General features: G+C 36.9%; 1 protein-coding gene across 1 annotated transcript in view; it reads right to left on the bottom strand.

Annotated features, from left to right (window-relative positions):
• The window catches only part of LOC143303051 (mannosyl-oligosaccharide alpha-1,2-mannosidase IA-like), a 170,474-nt gene that overhangs the window by 91,756 nt on the left and 66,159 nt on the right, over positions 1–12,559 (bottom strand). The gene's annotated exons all lie outside the window — the stretch shown is intronic.

The following is a 12,559-nucleotide window of genomic DNA, read 5'->3' as shown; positions in this document are numbered from 1 at the left end:
GATTGTTCGTACCTTATGTCAATACATTTTTATAACTCAAAATCAAAAGCGAACCAACCAATAGTGTACGTGTACAATATTTTCTATTTGGAATAACAATCCAAATATACTAACGAAGTTTCTCGATTTTCTCACAGAAAGCTCTCGTGCACATATCATCGTGCACATAGCATCCTTTTAAGCGATTTCGTTGAAACCGATTCATCGACGTTCAAACTTATCGAACCAAGTAACTTCACCGTCACTTTTCCTCTGCCTCGCCGCATTCATAGTACGACAACAACCAGCGACGAGAAAAAGTGCTTAAACGCATTACGGTGTTATAGTCTCGCGAATCGATGCAGACGTTCCCGCGGGAACCACTTGGAGGGATTGCTCGATTCGAGAAGATTAATCCCAGCGAGAGCGCGTACACAGAGACGTTGTCACTTTGACTCGGTCGGCCTGATCCGATTTCTTTCATCGCGAGTGCCACGCTTCGATCTAACGAGGCTATATTAAATTCCGGAGCTGTCTGACGGGACTGGTTCTCTTCCCGTTTGCTTGCAAATCTCTTCGAGATGTCCACTCGACGCTCGAAACGAGCTGACTTTTCGCAATCACGATTCCGTGTTGCTCGTTTCTCGTGTAACGAGATGGGAGATCGTGAGACCGAAGAACGAGCACTGAAAAACTTTGCTTTCTCTGCTGTTTCTCAGTTACTTCTATGATTTTCTCTCGTGTTCCGTTGTTACGTGGTGATGTGCTGCTTTGTTTTGAAGATTGACGACTGTGTATAGCTGTTTTTAGAGATATCTGTGCAAGTAATGGGTATTTGTAGGATTTTCAGCAAGAGTAACGATGTAGAAATATTTTGAAGTAATTGGATAATTTTTGAGATCTCAACGGATACTGTTAAGATGAAAGGTAAAGAAATAATTTGAAGTTTGTACGGTAGTAAGAAATTTTCTATTTTGGTACGCTACATGTTAGGAATTTGACACCTATTGGTAGGTTTTACATGGAACTTAGTAACTTGAAAATAAATAAACTTAGGATTTCTTCATTTTACAGCACTTCACAGTAAAAAATCTAATGAAATAAAGAAAATTATTATCGATAATAATGTGGCTTGTATTGTAACATTAATTTCAATTTAATAACAAAATTAGTAGGATATCGGTACTGGTATATAATCAAGAAATTTGCAATTTGGATGGTAGCTGCTTCAAAATAAAATTATGCAATACTTCTTTTGAATTTCTACATATTTTTTACCTACATTTCTGCATTAGATAAAAAACTATATTTAAAAGACAATGATGCACCGTAAGAGTGGCAATAATTTTAATCAAAGTCAATATATCGGCACTTCAGTTAACCTCAAGAGACAAGAATGGAAAACGTAGAAGATTCTCGGCACTTGTAGCATAAATGATCATGAAAGGAGGATTACAAAAGTTAACTAATCACGACAAAAAATAACTACACGTACAGATTTATTCGATCCTCTGGAATATTCTCACAATGCACAGGAATGTATAAAACGTTCTCAAAGTAAAGTAAGTTCACGTTTACCTTGTTGCACGCGGATTAGACATCGATTTATATTCATTACAGTCCCTTACTGTCTGCCTCATTAAAATGGATGAAAGTGATATCTACGATCTATGAAAAATTTCCCGATGTAACCTGGCGGAGGAAGGAGTTGCAGTAAAAACTGAAAGGCCATTGACAGTGTCGACGTCCGCCGCTCGGTTTTACTTTCCAGTGAGACTGGGGATACGATACCGAGGCTAGACGTGTTGAAAATGGAGCGAAACCATCGTTCACTCTTCGCCAAACCACCAAAGTCTAGAACTTTGGATACACATTCGACGTGTATGAAATACATTAAAGAAACCCGGATTCTTCGAAGATCGATGGCTCTAATGTTTTCACGTGCCTTCAAGAAGAAAGCCGAGGAAATTAGAAAAGTATAGAATCATGTTAGGTATAGAAAGAACTTTTATGAATTTGTCACTATTATTACGATGTAGATCATCGTACGAGCTAACGATCAATATTTTTTTACGATAAACGTATTTATAATTAATAATCAGTAAATTCCAGGTGACTGTGAGTTGATTAAATTTGGAAAAATTCAAATTGTGGCGGTACTCGACAGCACAAGTACCACCACTCGACACTAACTAATACAGAACAACGGCAGCGCAGTGGTTAGCGCCTTAGCTTACAAACGTTCGGGGCCCGGGTTCTCAAATCCTGGCGACCGATTTTTCTTCCACGCATCTAAATCAGAAGAAAAAGCAGCAGTACAATTCTCGCCGCTGGTCTACAGCCAGCAGCTACAATTATCACCGACAACACTTACACCTCAAAATTCTAACTTTCTTTGTTCATTTAAGATTTCTATCTTCTATAAATATCGTTCAACTGTATGCCAACAAAATTTCGAAAAATGTAAGGCTTAATCTTCTACAGTCAGGCAAAACTTTTATTCACTATATCCACTGCATAGCTTTGTCTCAAAATAGCGAGTAGAAATATTTTTAAATTTGTCTGTGTATATCATTTTGGAAGAGATAGAATAATCTAGAGTTATCGAGATTGTTATTCCATTTCCAAATCTCAGCTCTAACAACTTAGGCAAAGAGAAGTCTAAGTGTGAAATACAAGTAGGTAATGCGTTACAATTGAATAAAGAAGATGTAGTACGATGTAGTAGCATAGAAGTTATGTAGTTACGATAATATCGATCGATTAGCATTGGCCAATTTCACAATCGAATGTTGGAAGACAGCTTCGTTAGAACCACTTAAGGAATCTTAAAGAGTTTAACAAATAACGTAACAGTACCTAACTGTTATGTGCTTCTTCAAACCGTGTAAATTGAACCAAATTGCTTGCTAATTTGTTTAAAGTTTAGATACGTTTTAGTATTAAGCGACTAAGGCGTATATTAAACGTGTTGATTGGTTTATTAAAGAAACGAGTGATAAAATTATAATAGTCGATTATATTAAAATCATCTTAAGTACAAGTACAGAGATAGTGCATTCCGGTTGTAATCGTCGTACGCTCAATGCTACTGTTCAACTATACGCTCGCTATTCGACTATCCTAGAGAGCACGTTCATCTATTTACATATATCAATCGGTGTTATTACAGAAAGTTCAAATATAACTCCGCTTGACGATTACAAATATCGGCGATAATATTTTGCCCGGAATTTATTTACCTTTGAACCTAGCAAACCAAAACAATGTTGGGACTCCAAGGCACGACAATATGAGTCTTTTCCGATTCGAATCTTCCGTTCATTCATGTGCCGCTACACAACTAATTGAAGATCACTTGAAATTAATTATTTTTGCAATTCACTGATTGATTGCGAATTATTTGACGAATTAATGGTATTATAGAATCTATTTTCCGATGTACTTAGCTAACAACATAATCTTTATTTTAGTACGGTTCGAATGCAAACGCAATAATTTTAAGTTTGGTAATGATCCTAAAAATGATAATGGTGCTCTTCTACTATTAAAAAATGTTCTAGAAGAAATTACATACTTAATGAACACCATATATTGTCGAAATTGCTTTTATTTATCGAGAATTACTCCCAAATTCTTTTACACGTTACAATAGAACATAAACAAGAAAATGTAGCGAATCACGAAAACATTCGTATTCTTTCAACCTTTTTTACAATTCAATTTAAAATAATACTACGATTGTTTTCAGTTAAATTATATCATTCGGCTGAAATTTAAAACTGATTAATTAAAAACTTGGCTAAAATAACATACACCATTCTGGGTTTATACTTATCAATTCCATAAGCAAGGAAGTCATTTGTTTTTCAAGAAACCGATTCATTTTGTACACTAAAAAGGCCAATGACGCAGTAAGTTTATTTATCGTAAGTGTCACACACAATTTTTCAGTATATTCTGAAGTAAAGGGATACAACAGTGTTTCTATCATCGTATTTATCAACATCGCCTATTTTTGCTTTCTAAGAAATGAAGTTGCCCGACGTGATTTTCGAACAGTTCATAAGAAAATTCTAAAATAAAATACCATAAAATTGGTAATATCTTACTGCATCCAATCGATACTCATCTCACCTGCAACACAAAGAAGAAAGGCAAGAAGAAACAAGAAAACACTTCAAAGCACTCTTTATGCCCAAAAAACTGCCATTCTCTCTAAAGAAGTCTATCGAGAGAAAGAAAAAACCCTACTTCCCCAAGAATCTAGAAAATAACGAGCCATTGACGATATGTGGATAAGTCGGTAGCACTCTACGGATGGATTCACGTAGAAGAGAGCCGCCTGACCACCGGATGATCCCTCGAAGAGAGAGACTCGTCCGTAATCCGGCGAAACCTCGAGGATAATCCGGCATACGAGTTGAAATGCTGGCCTGATCGAACCCTTTTATCCATTTCGACCAGCACTAGCGCCATTTACGTGTTCAGCCATTCCACCTTATCTTGCTTCGTCCTCGTGACCTCGCGCTTAAACGTCGATCCGATGTCGTGTTATCGGTCAGCCAGTGGTGGTGGTTTGGGAAGCGGCTTTATCGGCCGCGACAGGGATCGCGGAAATCCACGATATGTCTGCCACAAAATAGATTATCCCGTTCAAGAATCATTTCCCGTCTTCTTGCTTGGCACGGGCAACAGATACCAGCGTTAATAAAAATCTATGACCACTGTTGGACCGCTTAACGTGTTTCTTCTGTACCACTGTTGTTACGAAGATATATCTATCTGTTGGATAAATCTGATAGTGTGTGTGCTTCTGGTTTTTCTGATCTTGACACTGTGAAGTGTAGTTGTGTACAAGATGGCCTTTGTGTAGAAGCGTGTGAGAGGTTTTGGACATTTTGGAGAGGTTTCATATTAATAAGCTATTTGTTGATCAATTTTAATTGCAAGCGATTAATTTTCAATGTTTGGCTAATACGGCCACATATCGGCAAAGTTCAAGCGAGACTGATTAAAGATAAGAACATTTTTTGATCCGAGGTTTTTTGCGCAGAGGATCAGTTTACATTGTGAAAAGCGTATTTTCCATTAGGTATGTTACGTCGGGCAACACTCTACCTAGACCAGGCCACACACCGCGGGCAAGATGGGAACCAGATGTACGCTCATCCTTACTGTGTACCCTCAACAGTCTCAAGGATCCATCATAAATCTCAAGAATTTGCAAGCTAAGGTCCTTCAGATCGAACAAACATCTGAATCGTTTCTAAAGCTTATTGTTACTACGGGAAAGTTAGTTTTCTCACGTATGATGCTTCCCACTAGCAACTCTCTCTCTCGGGGACGGTTAGCACTCTTCCTCACCAACCAACCTAGAAAATTAACCAATTGACAGCGAAGTCTTTCCCTCACTCTCCCAATGAAACCTTGCCCTTGACAAATCAACTCTTTCTTGTAAATTAGATCCACCCACGACTAACTTTCCTCCGACACAGCATCGTCACAGTATTTCACTTATTCTTCATCGTTAGAATAGTCAACATGTCATCACCGGGTTTCTATACTTAAACCAATCACTTATTTAACTTGTACATACGCATCAGTGTAATTACCTTCTGTACAAAGTTGTTGGAATAAACATGAATTTATACCTGTTAATTCAGTATAACCTCAATTGAACCACCCCTATTATCGTAACAGAAATCAAGGGATCGATCAGTTCGTGGCGTCGATTATCTAATCGTAACGGGAATTTACGACTCCCGTTGATGTGCTTTCTCGCGATCGCGTCTCTCCGCGAATGGTCGAAACAAGGTAAATGTCCATCTTTTCCCGTTATATAACTATCAGCTTTTTCCGTAATTTCTAAGGGCGCACAATAAACCTAAGGACTTTTCTATGGACCATACATAAACCGAAAACATTTACGGAATTAAGGATTTGCACATTAAAGATGAATAGGCGCACCTAAAACTACTTAAGTTAAAAAGTCTAAGTTCATGGTGGGTTCTTAGGTTTATCGAGGGTCTGAATAACGGCCAGCGGACTCTTAGCGGCCAAATAACGAGAGACGTCGCACGGTTTATATCACGCGACGTAACATATCGTATTTATTGTAACATTACGTGCCCGATTTCTTCTGGTCGTGGCTTTCTTTGCTGCCGCCTTTAACATCTTAAACAATTTTAAGGAAAATTTCCAACATCATGTAATTATATCATACTTCCACTCACCGATTCCTCCCAAAAAGTAATAATTTTATCAAACAGCCAGTCTGTTCTCTAACATACGAAGGCACGATCCAACTCATTTTGTGCGAGATGGGAGGAAAATCGTTTTCCTAATTAGCAACTTTCCTAGGCGAGCTCGGTAGAAGTTCGCTCGTCTTCCTGCTCTTACGAAGATGCTCCGCGACGGAAGACAAACACTTTCGGCGGACAGATGAAACGTAAACTCTGTGAGCCGTCGTTTTCCTTGCAATTAGCGGCGATCTTCGATCCAAGCTGTTATTATTCTCGTCGGCCGTTAATTCGCGACCACCTGAACTTAACTTGGCCACCCTGAATTCAGAGAATCGATATTACGCGTTCGAAATTGGCTCCAATGTTAATGGGCCTGTCTAGAGTCGAATTGTTATAATTAGGGGGGTTTCTTGATTTTCATCTTTTGTATGTTTTTTTTAACCTTTGCGTAATATCTTGCCAATTCTTTTTTTTCTTTTTTCTATTACGCGACATGTTACGAAAAAATTTGTTCTACGTTCGAAACACTCAGCACCCTCGCATCTTTGTTCATTTATGCAATTTTCTTATTCGATTTCAGCGTATAATTTATCTCAGTTCGTACGCAATATCGAATGATAAACAACATTTTTAAACATGATTCAAACATCTTTGGAGGGGAGTTTCTAAAGAATCTATTATGGTTAGATTTTCGGAATTGATATTTCATAGGTATACACCTATAATGTCATACATTTAACAAGTAATTAACCAACTAAACGATAAATGTATTTATTTTCGGTAAAACTTGTTCGAATTATGGTACATTCTATCTTCTTTACGATAAAAAAACTGTTTTTATCATTAATAATTGAAAAAATATCTTTTTTGCAATTCAAAAAATATTTTATGGAAATGGTATAGTATAGAATAATACTGTTAAATTCGAACAAAAAGAGGATAATTAAAAAAAGGATTTTTCAGAATTTCATATGAATGGCTATAGTATTCAATTTCCAGGATTCATTTACGATGTCTATATAGTTTGTGAAAGTTGTTTAAAACACTGGAAATTTTAGATTTCTGTAAATTTCGTTTCGTTATAAAATGGAGATTATGAAATTTACGAAAGTTGCATGAAAAGCGAGGAAATTCGTGAGAATTATGAAATCTGCGCATCTGTCAGTAATTGGATTCAGTTCATTAATTTTTACTACGCTGTATGTGTCAAAGATGGAAAAATATATGCCGGTGCGAAATTCAAATATATATATTAAATAAAGCAGCAGATGTTCATATCATTTAGCCGAATGTCGTTTAGTTACGGACAACTTTATATTCGCAAATAATTTATTGCAAATTCTGTTTAATGTGATTCAACATTTATTAATCGACACACCCGTGTTCATCTTCGTTATCGTCAATTTTTTATTCGTAATTCGCAATCTACCTGTTGCGTATTAAAATTTGGAGCTACGAATGTATAAAACAGTGTAATACATGAATATTTCAAATATGCTTATTCCAAATATTATTGCGTTGTATAATAAAACACATAAGTTAAAATGATCGATGTCGATGAAAAAGGCAAGCTTAAAACAGTTAACGAACCGCATTTTTTTCCATATATAAAATAAAAATATAAAAATGTTAACAAGTTTTGTGTTATCAATCTAAAGATATGTCTTCTTTATCTTGATATCGACTGCTATTTCAGTTTTAAACAATCTTTTTCAAATTTATTTACATTTTTCTAGAACAAACCTTTGTGCGTTTGCGCGTGCAGCAAATTTATGACTTTCTACGGACTTTCGCTTTTACCGTTTAATATCGCATTTTATTTTTGGCTCAACGTATAATTAGTCTGCGGATTTCTATGTATTCGTGCAAAGTTTAAAAGTGCAAATAAAATACATCATAAAATCTGCAATACAAAGTTTTCATTATAATTTTTAGTAGCTAACTGAAACGAATCTCTATTTGGGTTAAATTCTTTCATTTCTGTTCATAAAAGTACGAATTTTCATAAAAGTCCGTCGCCTTCGTTTTATAATATAATAATAATTAATGAAACATATTATATGTTATAAATAAAAGGTTTGTCAGCTACAAAGATTCGAGCTGAAGTTAAGCCAAAATAAAGGAGCAGGTTCCGTAGAAAAATAACATATTTGGCACAAAATGTGTTAATATATCTAAACACAAAAATATGTAAAAATATAAGCAGAAAAATTCTCGTCCGTATATAAACCTCCATACAACAATGCTTATCACTTTAAATCGACCATAAACTTTATATTCTCCTCAGTAATTAAATCACCATTCAACAAGTAACTAACTCGTGAACGCAGCAAAAAATATTTAAACACACATCCCGTCGCAATCCGGTGGAATAAAGCGGAAGGATTTAATTACAGAGGCCGAGGGCAAGATTACGGATACTGAAACTCCCGGTGGAGGGATAAGGATAATCGTTAAAAACCGAAATGAAATTTCAGGACGAGCGTTAGACGTCGTCCGTTCGCTCGCATTTGTCTTCCAAACGGGAACAGAGACAGTCATCAAGATGGTAGTAGACAAAGAGAGAGAAAGAGAAGGAGAGAGGAAGGAGGAGAATAAAACGAAGAAGCCAGTGGCTGGAACGGATCTCCACGGCAGACTCGAGATTTTCCGGAAGCTGAACGCTGGGGCAAGCCACCTGTGACAAATTATAGCAGAACGAAGCTTTCTATAAACGGCATATTGCAACGCGAAGATTGTCGATTCACAGGTGAAAATCTATCGAGATTGTTCCAAATGTCGAACCTGAACAAAAGCTTCAAGAAGAGCACTTTGTTGCGCGTAATATCTTGTAGATAGTTATTACAGAGAGAATAGAAACGTTGAAGAGAAATTAATAGCGGTGTTCGTCGACCCCTCGTCAAGATATCGCGGACTAATTACTCAAAGGAGATAATCGAGGAAAGTGGAGCAAGACAAAGTGACGCGTGTTTTTACGCTCAAAAAGTGCGCACTTCTCTTTCAGACGTCAGCTTGACGAGCTTTCATCGCGACGGGTGGCTGATTGGGAAGTTTTTTGTCGAGATGGATTTTTGTCGAACGAAAGGCGTAATGGCTCGATCGAGGTATCGAATCGGGACCTAATCTGCCGGGCTTCCTCGCTGTTAGCCACTTTAGGAGATAAATTGGTAACTTAAAGAATTTATAAGAAATTGTAAAATTGTATAAGAACGTAGATAACGTTGATCGTTCTGATAAATCTGTCAATTTTCTATCCGTACGTAGTGTCTTATTTATCAATGATAAGATACAATTTTTCTCGCGAGTGAAAAGATTCGGTCTTCCGAAGGATTTAATAATTACATTCACATAAGAAAAGCACGCGACTATTCATATGTAGTCAATAACGAGACAAATCTTCTTCACGCCTGATACGTATAATTTATAACAAACTTCATTCTTCTCATTGCACTTGCTAATTGGACAAATTTAATAAACCGTATTAACCCGCGAAATTCGAACTTCATAAAAACGGCACTTTGTAATACCATTGTAATATAACCAATTTACTATTACCTGAAAACGTAAACCTTCCCATCTTTTCGTACCAAATTATGATTAGACTAAATTCGAAAAATTTGATCAACTAACAGCAGTGACAAAAAATCCCTTTCATTCGAGCAACGGACCACCCGGAACCACGAGCACGTTCGAGAGGCGTTCCTCGCGCGCCGCCCAAATTATCCTCGAAAACATTTACGGGCTTCTACCTGCTGTTTCTTTTCCCTCGGCTGGATCCGCCATCGTCATCGTCTTAAGCTCCGAAAAGAGGCTTACGCTGATTGACGGGGAAGTTAGCAGAACTGCTGGATCGACGGTTTATACGGCCATTCTCCCGCGTATTAAGGCCGAGTGATTTTTTCTTTTGTCCAGATCTCCTCTTCCACCGTCGTCTCGCCAGCATTCGACGCGGACACGGAATCGCGTCGAGCTCCGAACACTGTATCGTGATGTTGACCGTGTAAGCCTTCTCTATTCGAAGATTTAGAAAGCGATCCCTCCATCTGCCAGTCTCGTTCCGAAAGAATCGAGACCGGTAAATCCGATCGATCGTCATCTCTCGTGGAATTAGAGATCTTAAACGGGGAATTAGAAGTCGACTCGAAGGTTGGATTTGAAGAAGTAAGAATTATACGGGTGGAGATTTTAGGCCGTCCATGTTTGTGACGTGTAAGGTCTTTCCTTGTTGGGTGAAGGTTCTCAGTCGGTGAGGTTCGGTGATTCTGTTAGAATTTTAAATGAGAGTGGATTTGTGTCATCGATCGGAACTCGCTTTCTAGGTTTAGGTGTGATGATTTATCTTTGATTTTAGTAGGATGCTTTTAAAAGCTAGGTGCCGCTGATAGTAAGCCTAATTTGCTTAATAAAAGTCTACAGATTAATGTATTAACTAATAGACATTCTGTGTAGCTACTTAAAGAAGATGGAGAGATAGAAATATTCAGTGCGATAAGCTTCTTAAGCGTTAGCCGTCAAAATTTTTTATTTTGAATCTTTACGTTTTCTATGTTACAATAATTTGCGTTATGGTTTCTTCTTTAAAAGTACATCAGTGAGCATTAGGTGTTTATTATCGTAACATCGTGTCAGATGAAAGAATATTGAAATCCTGAAATATATAACTTATATTTAATAGTTCTTAATTTAAAGGAACAAGACTGAAGAAACGATTCACCCTACATTTTGCTGTATAATCTCCGAACTATAGACCACATCTGTTGCTTGTCATTATAGAACGAGGTTAAACACACCTCGTTTATCATATTTATACAATTACCTCTCATAATTACCTCATTAATACCTATATATCTACTAATTACCAACCATTATACATCATTTACAATTCAAAGTCAAATTAATCTGAACCCTAAGGTATAAGCAACCCTAGTCCTATCGCCCATCATACGATACCATCTTTCGCGTGTTAATTATCGCAATTATAAAACTCTAACCCTTTAACCTTACAATTAATTTCCAGGCGACAGTTGTCTGCGATCAGTTGACCCAAAATCAACAAGCAAAATTGTCCACGATCAAATTGACAATCAAGTTTCGAAAAAGCTTGTTCACCAGAAAAGGACGTTTTAATCAACGGCTTCTATTTAATGTTAAATGCCAAATTGGACATAGAACAATCGAGAGCTGTCACGATTATCATGCTGGATATAACAGCCCCGCCATGTGACCCGATAACTTCCGCATCTCGCGATTCGTATCGCGAGAATCTCGGCTAGCTGATGCGAGATTAGAGATAACCAGCGTTTACGGCAGAGAGGATTTCAAGTTCGACTAGGCTCTAGACCAGAGCAAAGCGAGTAGCTCTCGTACCAGCCTCTGTTCACCTTCTCATCCTCCCTTAAAGCTCTTCTTCCATCGAGCCGCCTCCGACTCGCGGCTTGCAACCAGAAGCAATTATGCGACAGCTACCACTCTCGTTTCAACCGCATGCTTTGTGTCACACGATTCTTGTAATAAGTAGGGGATGAGAGAAGCTCTCTAGCGATACTGTGAATAACAAGGAAACCTTCCGAACCTGAACACGTCCATTTTCATGTGATTTGTACGGAAAGTAATTTTTGAAGAGATATTTGTCAAATATGTATTAGGTTGTCCGAAAAGTTTCTTTCGTTTCATAAGGTGATAATAGATGAACAACAATTTCTGTTTTATATTATTTTATTGAATTAGGTATGATCCATTTCGTTCTATTTCTATTATTATGTTCGTGCATAATTCGATAAACTAATATAAAACAAAAAACATTGTGCGTCTATTATTTCTTATAAAACGAAAGAAACTTTGCGGACAACCTAATATCTATTATTATTTGATATTCCTTCTGTTCAGTAGTCCTAAACGGAGGGTGAAAACAGTCTTTAGCCCTGGAAGGCGAAAATGTAATTTTGAAAATAACTTGCAATTAAAATTGTAAAACACTTGCCGTCGATGAAGTTTTACAACGAATAAGTTTGGTGTTTTTTTTTCTTCGACATATTTGTTGAGCATTGTGTGAAGAATAGTGTTTGTATGAATGAATATTGATTGTTTGGTTAATTAATTATAAAATTACGCGCTAGAATAAATGTATCTTAAGGTTACTCGAGAAAAAGATTTTTGGATTAATTTGTCATATTTTGTATCGTTTTTATGTACATGTCACTTTTGTAACTGGTGACGAGAAGATAGGGGTGTAATGAGAAATACATCCACTGATTTGACCAGAATCAGTTATTGTTAATAGTGTTCAAATTTGTTCTTGTTATTTTAAATACTCTTTTATATCTGTACATTTTAAT

The sequence above is a fragment of the Bombus vancouverensis genome, chromosome 8 (assembly GCF_051014615.1).
Source record: "Bombus vancouverensis nearcticus chromosome 8, iyBomVanc1_principal, whole genome shotgun sequence".
NCBI classification, from domain to species: domain Eukaryota; kingdom Metazoa; phylum Arthropoda; class Insecta; order Hymenoptera; family Apidae; genus Bombus; species Bombus vancouverensis.
This window is presented reverse-complemented; position numbering and strand designations above follow the sequence as displayed.